The sequence below is a fragment of the Accipiter gentilis genome, chromosome 4 (genome assembly GCF_929443795.1).
Source record: "Accipiter gentilis chromosome 4, bAccGen1.1, whole genome shotgun sequence".
NCBI lineage: Eukaryota > Metazoa > Chordata > Aves > Accipitriformes > Accipitridae > Astur > Astur gentilis.
In genome coordinates, this window is record NC_064883.1 from 572444 (window position 1) to 595169 (window position 22726).

Genomic DNA, 22726 nt, shown 5'->3' on the forward strand with positions numbered 1-22726 from the left:
TGCGCTCTGAAATGAAACGGAGTTTTATGCTTTTAGAAGCGCGCTTGCCTTCATGCCCCCAGCATCGGTCCCTGCCACAAGTTACGCAGCACATGGCCTTGCACAATCTTGCAGCCAGAGGTGCCTCACGAACAGAGCGCAATCTCTTTGATTACCAGGATACAGGCCAGGAGAGATCTTTGGCTTCCGGTTCACGGCAGTTGTCCCGACTCCCCCAGGCCACACACTGTTCACACAGCGGGAGCGAGAGGCCTGTGTCCTTGGTACCCTTGGGGTGTCCTTGCTAGCGCCGAATCCTCCAAGCACAAGGAGGGGATGTACTAACCCCATCCCTGGGATCCCGTAGAGCGCAAACAGCCCCAGCGCCCCGACACCGGACGTTGGGCAGAATCCAGTCCTTTTCTGGGAGCACGCGGCAGCGGGTACTGTCTCCTCCGGGGTGTCACGCACCCAGGGAAAGGGCCACCCCCTCCCAGGGGGATCCAGAGCTGCTGCTTTTCCCAGCAGGAGACTGAAAGACCTGACAGCACTACTGGAGCGAGGGCTGGGGGAAAGCGTGCCACCGAGCAACACTGCATGACCTTCCTTCATGCCCTCGACGTCCTTTTTCCTATTTCTGCCTCGCTCCGGTCAACGCAGTGAACAGAAGCGCGGGCAACGGTCACAAACGCATTTGCCATCTGGCGCAAGGAGGCTGTGGCTGCAGCTTGGTGCCCACTCGGCTCGGCTGAATCAACTTGTTCTTCTTCCCCCACCGGAAAAATACTGTTGAAAGCCAAGAGCATTTGCACCCGCAGACCCCGAGAGCCGCCTGTAGGCCCCGGGGCCACCCCAGCCTCCCTTAACTCTTTCCCTCCCCAGGAGGAGCTGGGGAGGCTCTTGGGGGTGGGGCGGAACACAGGGAGCCCCCGCATTCCTTCCGGGGAGACGCCAAAGAGTCCTTGGCAGCTAACAGCCAGAAGGGACCATGGCACGGCCACCAACGCAGCTCCCACTGCCTGGGCCCTGGGGCCCCCCAGCGCTCCAGCTTTTCCAGCCATTCGTGCTCCCCAAAACTTTCTACCCTTGAGGTAGGGACCGACCCCAACCCCTGCAGCCCAGGGATGCTCTTGGAGGACAAGAGCAGAGGTGACCGCCGGCCATCGCTCCTGTCTCATTCTCTCAGGCTCAGCCAACCTATGCCGCCTGCCCGCACGGGAGCAGCCCTTCCCTGCAGCCTGGGCCCCCCAGGCACCACCAGCAGGTATGGCACCCCAGTCTGCTCTGGCCCCTTCGCCATCCCCATCACACCCGTTCCCCCGGCACTTTTCGCATGGGGGTTCAGCAAGCCCCGGTGAGCATCCTTGCCCTCGCCCGGGCAGCGCGTGCCCAGTAAAGCCCATCTGCAGAGAATTCCCCAAATATTTGGGGCCACCTCTCCCCTTTCACCTCCTAGATGCCAGTCTCCTCCCCGATTTGCAACCCTGTCCCACCGGCACAGCGGCTCACCCCGTGGGGATCACCCCGGCCACAAGCTCCCCACGCCCCTGGCCCAGAGCTGGGGGATGTCGGCCAACGGGGCCGGCTCGGCGGGTGCCCCTGGACAGTTCCCCCGGCCCAGCACAGCTCCCCCTCACCCACACAGGTCTGCAGAGGGCTCCATGTGGCTGCCTCTTCGACCCCTGGGTCTTCCGCATCCAGTGGACAACCACCGACCTGCCTCCACCGGCCACCGCCACGCTCAGCCAAGGCGCCGCTTCTCTGCCGGGTGCTGCCCTGTGGGGTCCCGGGGGCTGCGGGGCCCCCCAGGGCCAACCACGATACCTCACACCCTACAAAAACCAGAGGAGTGGGGTGGCCCCAGACCCTCTGGAGCTGCCAGTGTCCATCCCTGGCTACCAGCACATCAAGGGGCAGCTGGCACAGATCAACATCGCCAGCACGGCCACCCCTGTGGGGGCACCCCCGGGCAGCGATGTCCACACCAGCCCCTGCGCTGCCGCCAACAACGAAGCCCTTGGGGACACTGCAGGCGACCTTGCAGTGTCCGAGGAGATGCTCCTGGAAGAGGCCCTAAGGCTCTTCGGTTGCGCCCTGGATAGAGTGGGGGTCAGCCAGGATGCTCCCAGCAGAGGTTCCGTGCCCGAGGATGCTGCTGGCACCAGCACAGACACCCCCGACCACGACTTCAGCTCGCTCTCGCTGCCTGAGGAGATGCTCACCCCCGACTACTGCATCCCCGAGCTCAGCGACGCCATGCTGAGCCTCAAACTAGTCAACGGCGGCGGGATGGAGCCCCAGGAGCCATGGCAGGGTGCGGGGATGGACCTGCCACCGTCCCCACCTGCCACGGCCGGCAAGCGGAGGAAGAGGCAGGCGCAGAGCTCCTTGCCAATGGCACCCAGCAAGCGCAGGGCTCTGGCAGCCAACGTGAGGGTGTGTGTGGGGGTGGGGATTAGACAGGGGTGAGAGGGATGGAGATGGGGGGAGTGGGGGGGGTGGGAGAGGAGGGGTGGGGTATATGGCAGGGGGGGTGGGCGGGGGTGGCTAGGGAGGGGTTAGACCAGCTTGGATGGGACCTTTTCTCTTGTCTTTTTAATTAAAAGCTCCTTCTCCAGAACTGCTCGGTGCCTGTGTGGGACGGGGAGGGAGCACAGGGGACACCAAGAAACAGCCCCCAAGAGGTGCAAAAGCCCCACTGAGCCCCAAATCTGAGCCAGCAAGCCACGAGGGGAACCCAGCCACCACCAGGGCCCAGTCTCCACCAGCTGGGCAGGCGATGGTGGGGGGGTGGGAACGGGAACAACTTCCCTGTCCCCTTCCCCAGGGGCAGCAGCCCTTTGGTGGGGAAGCCAGGACAGACAGGTCCCTGCAGGACTCACGGACACGGCCCCACGCAGAAAGCAGCACAGTGCCCCTGCGACAACAACAGACCTTGGGGGCCGGGGGGGACACGGGCACACACGACAACAAGGGCTGCAAGGCCTTCGTCTTGAACACCACCAGCGTCCCCTCCAGCGGGGACAGGGCTCGGTGCACAGCCCTTCAAAGCCTCAAGACCATCACGGCCTTCCTCGGGTCCCACTGACCTCAGCCCCCAAGAGCCCAGCTTTGCCTCACTGACACAGCAACATAACCCCAAATCACCCCAAGAATGGCGAGGGAGGGAGCTGCAGGCCAGGCACGGACCCTCCTCCGCTTGTCTGGCTGTGCCTTGGGCAGCCGCAAGACCAGGAAGTGGGGAGAAAAAATCAGAAGGGAAAAAAAAATAAAAAATCACTGCACCGGCCAGAAAGTGCCTGGAAACTTCATCCCTCTTCATTGCCCATTTCCCATGCGAGCTCCACAACCTGGGAGCAACGCAGCCAATAGAACCTTCGAGAAGCAGACTCACAGCCTGCTGCAGCTGGCCCTGCTCGAGCAGCCGAGGTGGGCTGGATGATCTCTAGAGGTCTCTTTCAGCATCCATTCTGTGCTGCTGTGACTCTGTCTCTGTCGTGGTTTAACCCCAGCCAGCAACTAAGCACCACCCAGCCGCTCACTCACTCCCCCCCCACCCAGTGGGATGGGGGAGAAAATCTGGAAAAAGAAGTAAAACTCGTGGGTTGAGATAAGCACGGTTTAATAGAACAGAAAGGAAGAAACTAATAATGATAATACTAATAAAATGACAACAGCAATAATAAAAGGATCGGAATGTACAAATGATGCGCAGTGCAATCGCTCACCACCCACCATTCACACCCAGCTAGTCCCCGAGCAGCGATTTCCCCCCCACTCCCCAGTTCCTATACTAGATGGGATGTCGCATGGTATGGAATACCCTGTTGGCCAGTTTGGGTCAGGTGCCCTGGCTGTGTCCTGTGCCAACTTCTTCTGCCCCTCCAGCTTTCTCGCTGGCTGGGCATGAGAAGCTGAAAAATCCTTGACTTTATCTAAACACTCCTCGGCAACAACTGCAAACATCAGTGTTATCAAGGTTCTTTGCATACTGAACTCAAAACATAGCAGTGTACCAGCTACTAGGAAGACAGTTAACTCTATCCAAGCTGAAACGAGGACACTTTTAACCACTTAACATTCCGTGAGAAATACTGCAAGAGCTCAAGAAGAAAGAGCAGAAAGACAGGAGACAGGTGAAAGCCTAGAGCGCCAGCTAGAGGGAATGAAAGACCCTCTTCCTTCTCTGAAGCTTCAGCAAGGCTTCCTTCACCTGCTTGTTCCTCCGACTGTCAATGACGGGGTTCAAACTGGGGCTGACGAGACTGTAGAAAAGGGAAAGAACTTTCTCCCTCCCAGAGGAGTTACCGCTCCCGGGCCCCGCGTACACGAAGATGGCGTTTCCATAAAAGACACCCACCACGGTCGGGTGGGAGCCACAGGTGGAGGTGGTTTCGTGCCATCCTGGCACAGAGCAGATGCGCAGATCGGTGGCCAGGCTGTCCAGGGAGCAAATCGGGATTAGGGCTAAAGGGAAGAGGAAGAAGCACACACAAACAGCAAAGATCAGGACTTTATTGGCAGGAGCGGCAGGGCAGGCCAGCTTTGAGACAGCAAGAATTTCACAGGAGAAGTGGACAACCTCGCAGGGGCCACAGAAAGGCAGGTGTAAAGCCAGAGAGGCTTGCAGTGTACCAAATACAAACACCAAAGCCCACAAAACCGTGGCAAGGGTGAGGCGCAGCCTCCAGATCACGATGAGGGCATAGCACAGGGGACGGCAGATTGCCACATAGCGAACGTGAGACATGATGGCCAGCAGCACGCACGCCGTAAGTGCAAAGATTAAATAAAGATGGCTCTGTGCCCCACACCCAGCAAAGGAGGGGGTTCTGCCTTGTCCAAGGAGGCTCCTTAGCATACGGGGGACATTGCTGGAGGCGTAGCAGATGTCCGCGATGGAGAGGTGGCAGAGGAAGAAGTACATGGGGAGGCAGTAGTCCAGGCAGATAAGCAGAAAGACAAGTGCGTTTCCCATCAGAGTGGCAGAGCAGAGGGCAGAGAAAAGGCCAAAGAGGCAGCGCTGCAGGGCTGGGGTGCTGCAGAACCCCAGGAGGACGAATTCTGTGACCGTCGTTTCATTCTGCACGCTGTGCTGGAGGTGAGGCAGCACAAACTGCGACCACGGAGATCTGGAAGCGAAGGAGCAAGGAAAAGGAAAGAAAAAGGAGAGTTTTCCTAAGAATGTTGCGCAGGAGGAACCGCTGCACCGGCTCACCAGCGCCTGGTTCTGCTTCCCCAGCATGAATGACACGTCTGTCCAGGGCACCTCCCCCAGCACCCAAAACAGACTGCACCCCTGCACAGCGCAGCCCACCCTGCCTGCACCCCCCCATCACTCCAAACCACGCTACACCCGCACAGGCTGCACAAACCTGAACGGCACCACCCAGCTGATCACTGCGCCCACCCCACGGCTGGACCTCCCAGACAAGTGGCCCCCAGCCCCTCACTGACCATCCCTGACCCATCCCTGACCCCATCCCTGACCCCCTCATCGACCCCATCCCTGACCCATCACCAGACCCCTCTCCCCCTCCCCTTTCCCCCTTCCTTCCTTCCTTCCTTCCTTCCTTCTTCCCCCGCTCCCCCGTTCCCGTCCCCTTCCCGCCCGTACCCACCTGCCGGCCCCGCCGCCGCTGCCGTCCGCCTTGCTCCCCGCTGCTGGGCCGAGCTCGCCGCAACGGCCCGACCCGCAGCCTCCCGCTGCCCACCGGCCTCTCGCCTTACCTCCCGCCCGTCCCCACGCACCGACCCCTCTGTGCCCACGCCACCTCGCTCCCGGCCCCACCACCCCGGGCGTAGCGCGTCCCCCAGCACCCCGGCCCGGGCCCCCGCGCCCGCTCAGACGACCCAGCAGGCCCGGGCTGAGCCCAGCGGGGGCGTAGGCCCCGGGGAGGGGGGGAGGGGGGACTCCCCCCCTCCCTCGTGCCAGCGAACGGCCGATGGAACCCTGCCGCCTGCCGCGGCAGCCGTAACCAGGGCAACCCAGCAGACCCCAACGGTCGCAGATCGCTGTGGCTGAGCGCACAGGAAGGCCTCTGGTGTCCCGGTGTGCCCACCTGCCTTCGAGCGAGGGGAGCCCGGCGGGCCTTGTCCTGCGCCTCCTGAGGACGAGGGAAGAGCCTCGGCGTGCCTGAGGGGCTGGGGGCTGCTCCCCGGCTCGGCCTGGCCATAGGTGGGGGTGGCACCAGGCCCTGGGAGGGAAGGGACAGAGGACAGAGGGGTGTCTGCGACAAGGGGGATGCCCCCATACAGACAAACCCCAGCCCCATAGCGGGAGAAGGAGGAAGAGGGAGCCAGTCCCGTCCCCCCAGGGCGAGGAGGGGTCCATGTGCTCCGGGACAGCCAGAGGGCTTCTGGGGAGGGGGGATCAGGGGGCTTAGGGGAGTGACATTGGGGTACTTTGCGACACCCTGTGGCAGCCAGCCCTGCTCCCGCAGTGTCTGGGAGGACAGTGTTGGGACAGGATGGGAGCGAGGAGCCCCTGAGCACAGCCACCTCTGCCCCCACCACCCCTGGGGTGGCAGGGGGTCCTCCTCACCCCTTTCCTCCCTCCCTCCTGCAGGATGGCGGAGAGACCCCCTGGCCACGTTAGGCAGGCCTGGGTGGAGAAGGCTGGAGCTGCCCCGGCTCCCAGATCCAGGCCAAAGCCCCATGAGATGTCCGAGGTCCAGCTGCTGCGGGCAGGTGAGTGTGCGGGTGCTGTGGAGCAGGGGGCTCCCCAGCCTGCCCTGCCTTGTCCTGGGCCAGGCTCACATCCCCCAGCCAGGCTGGCATCAGAGCTCCCACAGCGCAGTGGCCGGGAAGGGAGCTCTGTTCTGGCGTTCTGGGACAGGGACTCTCCCTGTGCCCTGGTGCCAGCGCATCCCTTACCAGACCACAGCAGGGCCCCCTCCCTGTGCTGCCCTCCAGCATCACACCCTCTCTCCTGGGGCACACAGGGGACACCGGTGTCCCAGCCTTGAGCAAGGGCTTGTGGCATCCCTGGGAGCTGGGCAGAGGGCTCGGGTTTTCCCTGCTGCTTGCCCCCCAGCCCTTCCTGCTCTCTCTTGGCCAGATCTGTGCTGCTCTGCCTTGGCTTTGCCCAGGGAGGAAGACAATACCCTGGACATCATTCGAGCCTTCCTCAGGAGCAGACCAAAGGTATCCGTGGCCACTTCTATGAGGCTGTGCCCGTGTCTCCCAGCCTGTCTTTCGGCCCCTGTCCCGTGCTCAGAAGGTGCTGGGGGCTGTGCTGGGCCCCCCACCTGGCTGTCTCTCCCCCCTGACACTGTCTGTCTGTCTGTCTCCTCCCTGGCTGGCAGCAAGAGGCCCAGAAGCTGAGGTTTCTGGCCTCCATCTGCACCGTCTGCAGCACCACCAGCGTGGACTCCGCTGCGTGGGACATGCTTTACTTCTGCCAGCCGGAGGTGGTGGAGACCATCGAGGTGAGGGGACGGCCAGTCAGGCTGAGGCAGGGGCAGGGGCAGGGGCAGGGGCAGCAGGCAGCGACACAGCCCCGGGGGCAGATGAGAGCTTGGCCAGGCAGGGGGGTTGCGGATGAGCACTGCTCCAGGTCTCCATCCTTGGAGATGCTCCAAAGCCACCTGGGCGGCCTGGCTGGATGTTTGCAGGTCCCTTGGCCAGCCTGTGGCTCTGTGATGGGCACAGCCCTTCCAGCCATGGGGCTTGGGACCACTGGGTGCCAGGATGGGGGCACCTGGGCTCTGCCAGCCCCACAGGCTCTTGCTGGGCGAAGGAAACTGCCCCATCCTGAGCTGTCCCACGCTGCTGTGCTCCCCAGGTGCTGCTGCAAGAGGAGCCCGCTGGCCCCCAGGGCATTATGGTGCAGCAGCAAGCCATGCTGGCCATCATCTCCATGAGGTACCTGCCCCAGCCCCCAGCTTGGTGGCCCCGATGGCACCGGTCCCAGGTGGGGGGCATCCCCAGTCCTGGGTCTGAGAGGGAGGCAGAGAACAGGGCAGGGGGTGCCACAGGGTTTTCCCCGCAAAGGCAAGTGCCAGTGTGATGGAGGGTTGAGGGGTCCCCCATGGCATGGGGCTCAGCTCAGGTCTCTAAGCCCAGGGTCTGCCTCCTCCTCTGTCCCCGCAGCAGAGCGGGGCTGCTTCTGCAGGAGAAGAAGAACAGCCTCCTGTATGCCTGCTTCTGCAACATCTTCCACCTGCCTCCTCAGGAGGACACTCAGGGCCCTGATGCTTCACTCTACTCCAAGGTGTGCCAGGGGGTGAACCATGGGGAGTTCCCTGGCTGCGAGGCCCCTTCCTGGGCACCGCAGGGCCACGGCCGTCCCCTGCCAGGCTTCCAGGGCTGCCCCCAAGACTCTGTCCCCCTCACAGACCCTGGCCACGATGGACAGCATGCTGCAGGTGCTGGTACGCAGTGCCGGCACCCTTGGCATCGTGGAGCTGCAGAACATCTTGGAGGTCTGACCTTGGCACAGGGTCCCCATGGGCAGTGACCCCTGGCTTGAGCGGTGCCCACCCCCAGCACCTGGTGCAAGGAGGGGGGCAGGGAATGTCTCTCCTTACCAGCCATGCCCCCCCCCCACCCCCCTGCCTCCTGGCTCCCGCCAGAGCCCCTTCTCCTGCCCCAGCCCACGCCACCTCTGCAGCCTTGCCCGCTGCCCGTCCTCCCCAACACTGCCTCCCAGATGGACCTGCCTGTCTGGCAAGGGGAGCCCAGCCCTGGGGCTTTCCCCCTCCAGCTTCACCATGGGCCATATCCCAGAGCCCCCACCACAGGTCCCCAGTGAGGTGGTCACCCCAAAGCCTTGGAGTCCTTGGGTGGGAGGCAGAGGGATGTTTTTTGGTGGGGAGTGAATGGAAGGCAGCAGAGGCAGCAGCAGAAGCGGGATGCAGTGACCTGCCTGCCCGCAGCAGGTTGCTGTGAGGGGCAAGAAGGACACATGCCCCATCCCAGGCACTGCGCCAGAGCAAGCCTGGCTGTGCCATGCTGTGCCATGCCACCTCCCTGGCACACCAGCAGCTTTTCTCCTCCCAGCTGCTGCTGCCCTTCACCGATTCCCAGCTGGCAGAGGTGCAGGAGAGGGCCATGGCACGGATCGCCAGGCTGGTGAACTTCATCACCACCTACTCCCTGCCACAGGTACCGAGCTCCTGGTCTGGGCAGCCCCAGTGCCCTGTCCCTGTGCCCCTGAGCCCCGGCACCTCCCAGGGAAGCTGGGCACCCAGCCAGCAGGTCGGGAGCAGGGGTCTTTGCCCTGCCCCTGTCCTGTCGATGCTCTCTCCCAGGGCAGGGCAGGGCAGGGCAGGGCTGCCCCGGGCATCGATGCTCTCTCCCAGGGCAGGGCAGGGCAGGGCAGGGCAGGGCTGCCCCGGGCACAGGCAGGAACCTGGGTCCGGCAGCCCTGCCCTGCTCTTGGCTGCTGCCTAGCTGCTCTGGGAGCAGCTGGGGCTCCCGTTGTGCTCACACTGCCTCTCTTCCCCCAGGTCTGCCCCTGCTTTGCCCAAGCCACAGTCCGCAGGCATCAGTGCTCCAAGACACATCAGTTTGTAATGCTGGGGAAGCTGGTGGGGCACCTCACCCTCTGTTGCACCTGCAAGGACAAGGGGATGCGTCCTGAGGCTGCAGAAGCTCTCTATCACCTGCACACATTTGTCCTGCAGCAGAGAAGTAAGACAAGCTGTGTCAGGCTGGATCCCCCAGGCATGGGCAGTCAGGGGCCACTCTCCTTGACGAGAGAAAGCCTTATCCAACCTGCCTGCCTGCCTGCAGTCTGAAAAGTCATTTTGCCTTGCCCCCGCTCACAATAGCCCTGGACCCTCCCTGGGTATCTGCTGGTGCCCTTTTTCTTTGTCAGCAACTTTTCTGCCCAATGCTCTCAGACTGCACTTCCACTTCTGCACCCTCTCTCTAAGCACCCCGTTTTTGCTCCCCCCCAGGCAGGTGGCCCTGGCTGCATGGCACAGAGCAGCTGCAGCTCCAGGAGGACTGGAAAGCAATGAAGCCCTGGCAGCTTTTGAAAATCAGCCACACCCGCAAAATCTTCTTGGTAAGAAGTGCCTTTGGCTCAGTGTGAGTGAAGGGACACCCGATGCGTGGGGATGATAGGGGCTCACGCTGTTCCTGAGCAGGGGCTAGGCAAAGGCCCTCAGGGAGCTTCAGTCCCCTGCGGGACCCTGATGCCCACCATCAGTCTCCTCCCCAGCTCAGCCTGGCTCCGTGCCCCGCTCTCACTGCACAGTCAAGATGCTCTGGGTGATGCTCTGGGTGAGGCAACAAATCTCCCCTCCTCTCCTTCATCCTGCAGATGTTCACAAAATACCTCCAGTCCTCCGACCAGGCAGACATCATCCTCATGGCTATCAAGAGCTTGAGACACCCAAGCGCCTACAGCATCAGGCTGGCTGCCCACATGGTGGATGTCCTTGTGGCGGACCGTGCCTTCCAGCCGGGGCAGGTGAATAGCCCATGGGTGGCACAGCTGATGCTCCAGCCCACTGGGGGACTGTTCCTCCCCTGGCTCTGTGCCTGGCTAGCACTGATGCCGTCTCGAGCTGGCATACCGCACTAGGAACGGAAGCAGCTCCCAGTAGGAGCTGGGGAAATGGCCGCGCTCACCATGCTGACATCCCCACTCCCACCCGTGTCTCCCCTCCAGGTGCTGAACGTCGTGTGGGCCATCTACAGAAGCCGGCCCTCCGTCAGGGCGGTGGTAGCCCGCAAAAGCCTGGACAGGGCCCTGGTGGTGCTTGTGCGCAAACACCCCAGGGAGTTGGTGGCCAGCCTGCTGCAGTGCTCCCCGACGTGCACCCGGTAAGGGGACCACCAGCCTTTGGGGGCTCCTCTCACACTAGGAGAGGGGCCCCAAGACCCTCCCGAGGGATTTCAGCCCGGCCATCCTCTGGGGTGTCCCTGCTGACAGAGCCCCGTGTCCCTGCAGTGTCGCCAGGGCCATGTGGAGGGCGATGATGTCTGACCTCCGGGCTGCGGACAAGGTGCTGAGGGAGCTGCTCAGCTTGCTGGTGAACCAGTCACTGCGCAAGACCTCCACCTCCACCAAGGACAACCCGCGCATCCTCTCCCTGGCTGTGAGTTGCTGGACGAAGCCTTGCTGACCTCCGGGGCTGATCTCAGCTGTCCGGGGCCCCTGCTCCCCTTCCCTGCCCGCCCCAAGGCTTGACCTCCCCAGGGATGAGGGGACATCTTAGCGTCCGGGTGTCTTCTGCAGGCAACCAGGGCGATAAGCGAGATCCTCCTGCAGTCTGTCTGCCTGTGGCAGGTGGAGGCAATTTTCCCCCAGCTTTTCCTGGCGCTGCTTTTCCAAGCGTCATTCACCACGGAGCTGACGCTGCAGGAAGTGCACATCTTCTGGACGGAGCACCGACAGGATCAGCTCACTCCCATCAGGTGCTCCATCCCTTTCCTCTCATCCCTGCCAACCACCCGGAGCCAAGCCAGGGTGGGAGCTAAGCATTTCTCCTTGTGCAGGTCTGCGGTGCAGTCCATGAAAGTGCTGCTCTGCAGCATGGGTTTTGAGAACCAGGTACTGGCCATCGAGGCGCAGGGTGGCTGGGACACCCTGCTCAGCTCCCAGACCCACCTCATGGGAGTGCGCATTATCGCCAGGTGAGAGCCCCTTCTCCCTGCTCCTTGGGGACAGGGTACCCCATGCCACCCCCTCCCTTGGGGCTGATGGCAGTGGGGTCCCCATTACTTGGAGAAAGTGGTACAGACTGGCGATGTCCAGGCTGGTGCAAACCCCCAAAAGATGTGCCTGCCTGGCTCAGGCCTGACAGTGCCTCCTTCCCCGTCAGGGAGATGATGAAGATGCCAAGGCGCCTGCGCTCCGCCATCTTCTGCCATCTGGTAGAGCTCCTCAGGACAGAGGACCCCACCTGGCAGATGGTCGCTATGGTCTTCTTCATTGAGGTGAGCCTGATGGCACCACTCCAAGCTCCCCCCGATGCTCGGTTCTCCCATGCCCACCACTGTGGGGAAAGCTGGGGCAGTGGGTGGGCTCTGGTTGGTACCATGGAGGAGCAGATGAGCAAGCAATGTGCTGTGGTGTGGGGCACGGGGACTCTCTGCAATCCCTGCTGCCTCTCTCTGTCTGGGCTTGGTCTTGCCCTGCGTCCTTGTCCTGAGCTGATGGTTGGAGCCAGCACCACACCTCAGCAGCTCCCACTGCCTGTGTTTCAGATGCTGGACTTTACCAACATCAGTGAAGAGCTGGTCCGTGCCCTGGAAATCTTCCCCATTTATCTGCAGAGCCAGTGCCTGGGGATGCCCAGCCTGGTGCTCAGGGCCATCCTCAGGCTCACCGAGAGGCCTGACACAGTGAGTAGGGGGCAGCCGGGACAGCAGCCCAGGGTGGAACAGTGGGTAACGTGGCAGCTCAGGCTTTCCTGGGCATTGTGGGCTGTGCTGGCTGCTGCCAGCTCTCCTGCCTCCCCGGCCCTCTGCCCCATGGCTGTGCCATGCCAAGGAGAGAAGCAGCAGTGCTGACGGGAACGGGCTCCCACTGCCAGCACGTCCCAGCAGGGATGCTGGCGGCAGAGCAACCGGCCTGAGCGTGGGGTCTGCAGGGCCTGGCCATGAGGTGTTGAGCCCCAGGGTGAAACACAGCAGCCATGGCAGGGGCTGCTGGCAGCTTGGGCAGCTTTCCAGGCAGCGCCAGTCACCCACCAGCCTATCCAGGGGGGTCTGGTGGAGAAGGGGGCAGCCGAAGGGCTGGCAAGGAGCCAGTGCCGTCTGTCCTCCCCCTCTGTGCCCTGCTCTTCCCATGGGCATGCTGGTGAGCCCTGTCTGCCGGGACCTTGCCCTCGTAACCTGCACTGCCTGCAGAGAACCCAGTGGGGAGGCCGGTGTTCGTGGAGAGGGTTTTCACCCCTGTGATCGGTGGCTCCTTTACAAAAAGGAGGTGGCATGTCTCACACAGGAAAGGAAAGCCCTTATCCTGCTGCCGTACGTTATGGACCAGCTGCTGGATGATGACAGTGATGCCAGCGCCGCGGCCCTGCCCGTGCTTGGCAACATGCTCTGGCTGCTGGAGGGGAAGAGACTCAGCCTCACTGCCCTGGCACTGGCTGGAAAGCTCCTGCTGCTTTTCAACAATGTAAGGCTGGGGGAGAGCCCCATGTCCCCCTTCCTGGGCACCTCCATTCACGCCTCCCACTGCAGCCCCTGTGCTCTGCAGGGGGATGCTTTGCCCTGCAGTCCCCAGACCCCATTGCTGCCCTTGGTGGCTCCGTGCTGTGTCACAAACCCCCCACCAAGGACTCACTCCGGCTCGGCCTCCCTGCCGCAGCGGGGGACAGTGGTGGCAGGATGGCAGCAGGCGTGCTGAGCCCCACCAATGCACACCCTGCTCTGGCAGCATCCTCCAGCCTTCTGCAGGGCCTCCCTCTCTGGCCCTCAGCCCCGGAGACCCCAGTCTCCCTGGGCAGACCATCTGCCTGCCGCAGCTCGCTGCCTTTTGCAGCAGGGCTGCCTGCAGCCATTTTGGGGATGTCTGTCTCCATGTCAGCCCCTTGCTTGCCATGGGCTTGTGGCTGAGGTCCTCCTCCCCTCTTCCCCCAGGAGCTGGACACGGTGCGGGAGCTCTCCATCCATCTCTTCCAAATTGCAATGGGGCTCGTGGTGGGTGCTGAAAAGAAGAAGATGAAGAAGGTGGTGTGGGACAGCCTGCTGCCGCTGCTCTTTCACCTGCATGACCAGGACGAGAGTGTGGCCAAGGTGGGATTCCCAACCTGACTGGTCCTTTGGGGAGGGCAATGCTGACACTGCACTGTGAGGTCTAGCTTGTTGAGTCCCTAGGAACAGGCAGAGCCCCCCTCCCTGCCCACTGCTGCCTTTTTCCTCCTGCTGCCTGGTGGATGGGCAGGTGGGTCCCTTTCCCACCCAGCTCCCTCCACACAGCCCCTGGCATGGGTCCCTGCAGCCCCAGAGACTGGACTACGGCTCCGCAGCAGCCTGGGGCCACCAAAGCTGAAACGCTGAAGCCCCGACAGGCTTCCAGCCAGAGAGGGTGGCTGCCCTCCTCTTCCCCTGGGGTGCTGAACCTGCTGGCAGCATCAGTCCCCAGCTGGTGCGTCTTCCCTGCATGGGCCAGGACAGGCTCTGAGCCCCACCAGGAGGGAGGACACAGGGTCCTGTGCCCCCCATGGTGGTGGTAGCATCTGTGCTGCTCACCAGGCCTCCCAGGAAGCCCTCCGCAGCGCTGGCCAGTTCCTGAAGTGGAGGCAGCTGGTGCGACCGGCCGAGACGGCGCAGGCATGGAGGATCTGCGAGTGCTTGGTAAGCATAGCCCGAACACCCCTGGGATCTGCCCTGGGTAAGCCCTGCCCGTGCCCAGCAGAGGGGACCAAGGGCAGTGTCCCCACAGCTGCATGCACCCTCCTGGAACAGGCTCTGCTCCAGGCTGTCCTCACCTCCGGGGTCCCAAAGGGGACCCCGCCACCAGGATGGCACCCTAGCATTGCCTGGGAGCCCTCTGCTCCCTCCAAACCCCAATGCGGAGAGCGGAGAGCTGGGAATGTCCTGCTGGGGAGAAGAAGGGTGGTCCTTGGTGGAGGGATGGCCCAACGGGGGGGCCATCTCTGTGCCAACTCTGCACCCTTCTCTCCAGCTGGCCAGGAAGAGGAGCAGGGCCACGTACTACCTGTGGAAGAGCCAGACCTACCTGCGGAGCCCGCAGGAGTCCCTGCGGCTGGAGGCTGTCAGGTTCATCGGTGAGCCCCTAGCCCCAGGGTCCCTTTCTCTGCCAGGGTCCCTGTGTCCCAGTGCAGGACCTGTGGGGCACCCCTTCACTCTCTCCCACTCCTGCCTGTACAGGTAGGGCTGGCAGGAGGCTCATCCATCCCCTCCCCGATGCTGCACCCTGGGGTCAGCCCTCCCCAGGGAGCTGTGTGGCCAGACAGGCTGGCTGGTGGGTCCCTGATGGCCAGTGGGTCCCTGACATGCTGTGTCCCCCCAGGACTCCTTGGACGGGATGTGGATGAGCACAAGAACGAGCACAAGTACATCAGAGAGAGTGAGTGAGGGCAGCGGGGAGGAGGAAGGACCTTGGCATGGAGCTCCCCCCCCAGCCTGGGCAAGGGGGGCTCTGCTCCCAGCACATCTGTGGGAAGAGGGGTGTTTCGGGAGGGGCGTATTCCTAACCAGCAGCTTCCAGCTGAGCCATCTGCCCCCTGGTTCCCTCCTGGCCCTGGGAATCGTGAGGTGCAATGTGCCCTGCCTGGAAGGGATATGGGGCTGTCACCTCACCTCTGCTGCTTTGTCCCCACAGTCCTTCAAGGCCCAAGCAAAGACACCAGCCCCTTGGTCTCCTCCCTGGCAACTCAGACACTCCTCATCCTGGGACGAGGAAGGCTGAAGTCGAGGTTTAACCTACCACGGCTGAGTTTACAGATGACAAGGGCACGGATGAGGTCACACTCAGTTCCCAGCGAGGACTCTGCTCAGGCAGAGACAACGCTGGAGCCCCAGCCCTAGGATGCTCTGCAGGCTGGGGTATCTCCTCTTCCTGAGGTCTAACAGGAAAGGAGACACCTCAGCTGGAGGAGGACCCGGCAGCCTCCGGAGAGTGGCAGGACAGCCACTCTTTCCAGTGGTCTAGGACAACGCCTGTCCACGCGCTTCATCTTTGCCACAAAGCACCAGCTGCTCTGCTGGGCTGTTGAAACAGAGGGAAGGAGAAGGCCACGCCAAAGCTGAAGCCAAAGTTGAAACTGAAGCCTTCCCTCCCCTCTGCGGGGCCACGCCGGGGCGAATCCCTTTTTCTGCCTCCCACCGTCCAAGGATCCTGTGCTGCTTTGGGCTGACGTGGCCGAGCTCGGGAGCTACAAAGCCACCAATGCTCTGACTCCAGCAGCATCCTCCCCTCCACGTCCCCAGCAGGAAGGGCAGCTCTGCCTCCTGCCCGCACCGCAAGCTGCGCAGCCACTCCTGCCTGGGGATGTCAGAAGTCACAAGAGCCAGCAGGCCCGGGGGAGTTGTGGTAGCAGAGGGCCCTGCTTGCCACAGCACTTTGCCATCTCCTTCTCCAGGTTCGGGCACCAGGATGTCATCACGGGGCTGGACAGCCTGAGCCGGGAGTGCTGTGTGACGGCAGGGGGCCGGGACGGTACCGTGCGGCTCTGGAAGATCCCGGAGGAGTCGCAGCTTGTGTTTTACGGGCACCAGTAGGTCTGGGGCGGGAGAGGGGGCTGCAGGCAGGGGGAGGCAGGGGGGTCAGGCTGGGGCAGCGGTGTGCAGGTGCCAAGCATCACTAGGAGCCTGCCGGCACTGTGGGGATGCTGATGCCCCGGTGAGCCCTTGTCTCCTAAATAGGATCCCAAAGCATGCTCATAACTGATGGCAGTTGCCCCTTCTCTTCACAGGGGCTCCATCGATTGTATCCAGTTCATCAGTGAGGAGCACATGGTGTCAGGCGCCGATGACGGGTGAGCACAGGGCCGGGGTGGTGCCTGGGGTGCGCAGGCGGTGCCCCCCTCGGCCCCCTCGCCCCTTCCCTCCCTGGCAGGTCCCTAGCCCTGTGGGGGCTAACGAAAAAGAAGCCGCTGGCACTGGCCCGGCAGGCACATGGCATGCAGGATGCCCAGGGCCTGCAGCAGCCATACTGGATCTCAGCAGTGGCCGCCCTGCGCAACAGGGACCTCCTGGCTACAGGTGTGTGGCAGCTGCTTTGGAGTGGGGGTGTGGAGAGGGGGGCGTCCTGCTCCCTTACCTGGGTGGGAGTGCATGGCAGTCTTCTCTCTCTGCCCCAGGCTCCCACAGCGCCAGCGTGAAGCTCTGGAAGTGCGGTGAGGGATTTCGGAAGCTGGAGCCCCTCTGGGACATCCCGTTGGTATGGATGGGGAGGTGGGGGATTGGAGCTGGGCTTGGGGCATCTCTGGGCAGGGGCTCCCCTCCCTGGGCGGCAGGAGGAGGCTGCCAGAGCCCCTCACCCTGCCCTGTCCCTTCCAGGTGGGTTTTGTTAACAGCCTCAAGTTCTCTGCAGCCGGTGACTTCCTGGTGGCTGGCCTTGGACAGCAGCACCGGTACTGTCCCCCCTCCCTGGTGCTGCCCAGGGGCACAGCCCCCCCCTGCTCCTCCAAGGGCTCGGCGGAGGGTAGCCCCCATCTCTCTCATCTGCAGGCTTGGCCGGTGGTGGAGAGTCAAAGAGGCCAAGAACAGCGTCTGCATCGTCCCTCTGAAGCGGAGGGCTGCAGCCCCCAGTCCCGAAGCCCCTGACAGCCCTGAAGCCCCCGACAGCTCCGAAGCCCCCGACAGCTCCTAGCCCCTGGCCCCAGAGGCGCTGGAGCCAGGTCACCAAACCCCTGTCCCTGGAGCTGCGCCCCGAGTCCTTTGTGCAACCATCTTCCTGGAGCCGGCAGGACGTGAGCAGGGGGTGTCGCATGGCCCCCTGATCCTGCTGGCCCCCCTATCATGATGTGGCTCTGCCCTCTGCAAGGGTCTGCCCCTTTCCCTCAGGTTCAGCCTGACCTGAGCTCTGGAAGAGTCTTATTTAAAAAAAAAAACAAACCAAACACACTTTATTTACATAAATTACAAAATAAAATAATCACACTTTTGCTCACACTAAGAATCTACTCTTAAAAACGCGGTTGGGCTCAGCACAGCAAGGAGCCACAGCAAGGTCGTTGCTAGCAGAGCCTTGTGCTCTTAACACAGCGTTCCATTTTTATAGCTCTCATTTTTATAGCTTAAACCATGATAGAGACAGAGTCACAGCAGCACAGAATGGATGCTGAAAGAGACCTCTAGAGATCATCCAGCCCACCTCGGCTGCTCGAGCAGGGCCAGCTGCAGCAGGCTGTGAGTCTGCTTCTCGAAGGTTCTATTGGCTGCGTTGCTCCCAGGTTGTGGAGCTCGCATGGGAAATGGGCAATGAAGAGGGATGAAGTTTTCAGGCACTTTCTGGCCGGTGCAGTGATTTTATTTTTTTTTTCCTTCTGATTTTTTCTCCCTCCTTGCTGGTCTTACAGCTGCCCAAGGTGCAGCCAGAGAAGTGGAGGAGGGTCCCTGCCTGGCCTGCAGCTCCCTCCCTCGCCATTCTTAGGGTGATTTGGGGTTATTTTGCTGTGTTAGTGAGGCAAAGCTGGGCTCTTGGGGGCTGAGGTCAGTGGGACCCGAGGAAGGCCGTGATGGTCTTGAGGCTTTGAAGGGCTGTGCACCGAGCCCTGTCCCCACTGGAGGGGACGCTGGTGGTGTTCAAGACGAAGGCCTTGCAGCCCTTGTTGACGTGTGTGCCCGTGTCCCCCCCGGCCCCGAAGGTCTGTCGTTGTCGCAGGGGCACTGTGCTGCTTTCTGCATGGGGCCGTGTCCGTGAGTCCTGCAGGGACCTGTCTGTCCTGGCTTCCCCACCAAAGGGCTGCTTCCCCTGGGGAAGGGGAGAGGGGAGTTGTTCCCGTTCCCGTCCCCCCCCCACCATCGCCTGCCCCGCTGGTGGTGACTGGGCCCTGGGGGTGGCTGGGTTCCCCTCGTGGCTTGCTGGCTCGGATTTGGGGCTCAGTGGGGCTTTTGCACCTCTTGGGGGCTGTTTCTTGATGCCCCCTGTGCTCCCTCCCCCTCCCACATAGGCACCGAGCGGTTCTAGAGAAACAGCTTTTAATTGAAAAGACAAGAGAAAAGGTCCCATCCAAGCTGGTCTAACCCCTCCCTAGCCACCCCCGCCCACCCCCCCTGCCATATACCCCACCCCTCCTCTCCCACCCCCCCCACTCCCCCCATCTCCATCCCTCTCACCCCTGTCTAATCCCCACCCCCACACACACCCTCACGTTGGCTGCCAGAGCCCTGCGCTTGCTGGGTGCCATTGGCAAGGAGCTCTGCGCCTGCCTCTTCCTCCGCTTGCCGGCCGTGGCAGGTGGGGACGGTGGCAGGTCCATCCCCGCATCCTGCCACGGCTCCTGGGGCTCCATCCCGCCGCCGTTGAGTATTTTGAGGCTCAGCATGGCGTCGCTGAGCTCGGGGATGCAGTAGTCGGGGGTGAGCATCTCCTCAGGCAGCGAGAGCGAGCTGAAGTCGCGGTCTGGGGTGTCTGTGCTGGTGTCACCAGCGTCCTCGGGCACGGAGCTCCTGCTGGGAGCATCCTGGCTGACCCCCACTCCATCCAGGGAGCAACCGAAGAGCCTTAGGGCCTCTTCCAGGACCATCTCCTCGGACACTGCAAGGTCGCCTGCAGTGTCCCCAAGGGCTTTGTTGTTGGTGGCAGCGCAGGGGCTGGTGTGGACATCGCCGCCCGGGGCTGCTCCCACAGGGGTGGCCGTGCTGGGGATGTTGATCTGTGCCAGCTGCCCCTCGCTGTGCTGGTAGCCAGGGATGGACACTGGCAGCTCCAGAGTGTCTGGGGCCACCCCACTCCTCTGATTTTTGTAGGGTGTGAGGTATCATGGTTGGCCCTGGGGGGCCCCGCAGCCCCCGGCACCCCACAGGGCAGCACCTGGCAGAGAAGCGGCGCCTTGGCTGAGCGTGGCGGTGGCCGGTGGAGGCAGGTCGGTGGTTGTCCACTGGATGCGGAAGACCCGGGGGTCAAAGAGGCAGCCACATGGAGCCCTCTGCAGACCTGTGTGGGTGAGGGGGGAGCCGTGCTGGGCCGGGGGGACTGTCCAGGGGCACCCGCCGAGCTGGCACCGATGGCTGACATCCCCCACCTCTGGGCCAGGGGCGTGGGGAGCTTGTGGCCGTGGCGATCCCCACGGGGTGAGCCGCTGTGCCGGTGGGACGGGGTTGCAAATCGGGGAGGAGACTCGCATCTAGGAGGTGAAAGGGGAGAGGTGGCCCCAAATATTTGGGGAATTCTCTGCAGATGGGCTGCAAGATTCTCTGCGGGTGCAAATGCTCTTGGCTTTCAACAGTATTTTTCCGGTGGGGGAAGAAGAACAAGTTGATTCAGCCGAGCCAAGCGGGGACCAAGCTGCAGCCGCAGCCTCCTTGCGCCAGATGGCAAATGCGTTTGTGACCGTTGCCCGCGCTTCTGTTCACTGCGTTGACCAGAGCGAGGCAGAAATAGGAAAAGGACCTCGAGGGCACGAAGGTAGGTCACGCGGTGTCGCTTGGTGGCACGCTTTCCCCCAGCCCTCGCTCCAGTAGTGCTGTCAGGTCTTTCAGTCTCCTGCTGGGAAAAGCAGCAGCTCTGGATCCCCCTGGGAGGGGGTGGCCCTTTCCCTGGGTGCGTGACACCCCGGAGGAGACGGTACCCGCCACCGCGTGCTCCCAGAAAAGGACTGGATTTTGCCCAACGTCCGGTGTCGGGGCGCTGGGGCTGTTTGCGCTCTACGGGATCCCAGGGATGGGGTTAGTACATCCCCTCCTCGTGCTTGGAGGATTCGGCGCTAGCAAGGACACCCCAAGGGTACCAAGGACACAGGCCTCTCGCTCCCGCTGTGTGAACAGTGTGTGGCCTGGGGGAGTCGGGACAACTGCCGTGAACCGGAGGCCAAAGATCTCTCCTGGCCTGTATCCTGGTAATCAAAGAGATTGTGCTCTGTTCGTGAGGCACCTCTGGCTGCAAGATTGTGCAAGGCCATGTGCTGCGTAACTTGTGGCAGGGACCGATGCTTGGGGGCGTGAAGGCAAGCGCGCTTCTAAAAGCATAAAACTCCATTTCATTTCAGAGCGCAGCTGAGCCACCCCGCTCCTCAAGACTCTGCCATCTGCACCGCTGTGGCTGGGACTGGGCAGTGCTGCACATCCCAAAGGCCACCAAGTCACACCCGTGTCCCTGCTGCTTTGCCGGGAGCTTCTGCGATGCGAGCGATGTTCTGGGGGCTGATCTCTTGGACTGCAGCTACTCTGTCCCTGACCGGCAGCTGGCCAGGAGGGTTGTGTCCAGGGTGGAATTCCACCTCTCTGACGAGAACCTGGCCAAGGATGCTTTCCTCCTGAAACATGTCCAGAAGAACAAGATGGGCTTCGTCAGCATCAAACCGCTGACGTCCTTGAAGAAGGTAGGCAGCGTGTTGCGTTGGCCAGCCGGGGTGGGAAGTGGCCTCCATGTGGAGGATGCCTGGGTGTCTGGGTGTGCTCTGGCTGTCTGCCATGGCCAAAACACTGCTGTGTTATCAACAGCTTTCTAGCTACCAGTACAGAGCACAGCACTACGAGGGCTGCTGTGGGGTAAAGGAACTCCAACTCAGCCAGATCCAATACAGAAGGAAAGTGGAGGAACAACAGAGGGGGCAGCCCAGGGACACAGAGCCCCAGGTCTCATCTGGCCGCTCCTGTGACCATACAGTGTATTCAAAATCAAATACCTGAAGTGCTCCCTTAGATGCAGTTTACAGCCAGGGGACAAGAAGGTGGCAGTTCTGCATTTTGCAGCTCCCAGGCTGATGGCAGAGCCAAAGCGAAAAAACACAAACCCCAAACCAAACCAACCAAGAGAGGTAAAATTGGAGCGCAGGGAGCAAATGCTTTTCTTTCACCTTAGGCCAACTGCTTGGATGCTTTCTATGCTGCCCTGCCACAGAGGGCATCCCTCCCGTACCAGTAAGAGACATAAGAGTGAATTAAAGCCAGGACCCCAAACCAGACCAAAAACCCAGTCGTGATCAAGAAGAAAGTGGAGAATGCATCAAATATAACAGAAAATTTATTTTGGACATTCCCAGTTTACATTTGGAAAAAAGAGGAAAAAAAAAAAGAGGAGGAATTGGGTATTAAATGAAGAGCACTGAATGATAAAGCAGTAGCAGTCCCTCTACCACTACAAACCCACACCCCCACACGCACGTACGCACACAGACTTAACACCACCAAACTCCCCGTGACTGTGACGTTCCCCTCAGCTTGCTGGTCTAGAGATACTGAATGCCTGAAGCACACCAAAGATAACTGAAAACATCTGCATGGCTTTAATGGGAATCCTCCAACTGAAACAAAGCGCTTTCTCCCTCTGTCTGCGTTGGCACATCCCTGAGTCACGCTCTCACTCCTCTCCTTCAAAGTCAAGATTCCTAAACGTGAAAAGCGGGAGTGGGGAAAGGCGAAGGGAAGAGAAAAAGAGGGAGAGCATCATCAGTGGAAGACCTACCAGCTGCTGCTGATTCAGCCCTGTTTGGGGGACCACCCCAGCAGAGAGGAGCTGGTTTGCATGCCACGGTCCTCCCTGCCTGTTCCCAGGGACAGGCCGTTTGCTCAGCCTTGCCGGCCAAAGCGTGGGAAAAGCGTAGGTGTGCGCCGTAGCTTGCAGAGGAGCACGGTCATGTTCACGTGCAATCCTTTACCTTTTTCCTCCCTGGATTCAAAGGGTTTCTGTCTTCAAAGTGAGAGCCTTCCATACGGTCATTTGTGACATTTCATCCAGGATAACAATCTCAGAAGGATCAGTCCTGCAATAAATATTTTACATAGCAATCCGTGATTATGGGAACTGATGCCACCAAGGGCATTAGCATCAGCAAGAGGAACAGCGGAGCCCCGAGAATCAAAGCTCCGCATAAGCGTGGGAGGTTTTGCTGGATGAGGAGTTTTGGGAGGCAAGCCGGGGAGCTGCAGAGCAACAGCTCTGTGCAAAGGCTCTTGCTGGGGCTTAGCCCCGGTCCGGGTTCCTAAGCCACTGCTGGTACAGATCACGCCTGCAACTCCTCATGTGTAAGTATGAGGATCTCCAGCTACCGTAAAGGCACTGATGAGGCAAGGTTTGGGGGTCAAACGCGAGTGCTGCAGCCACTCTGCTTGGGGTCAGAGCCCTGCAATTGCCTCCTGCAGCCCTGCCCCCGAATTTGATTTTCCCACCAAGCTGCCTGCTGGTTTCTGTGGGATGCCCCACAAAGAG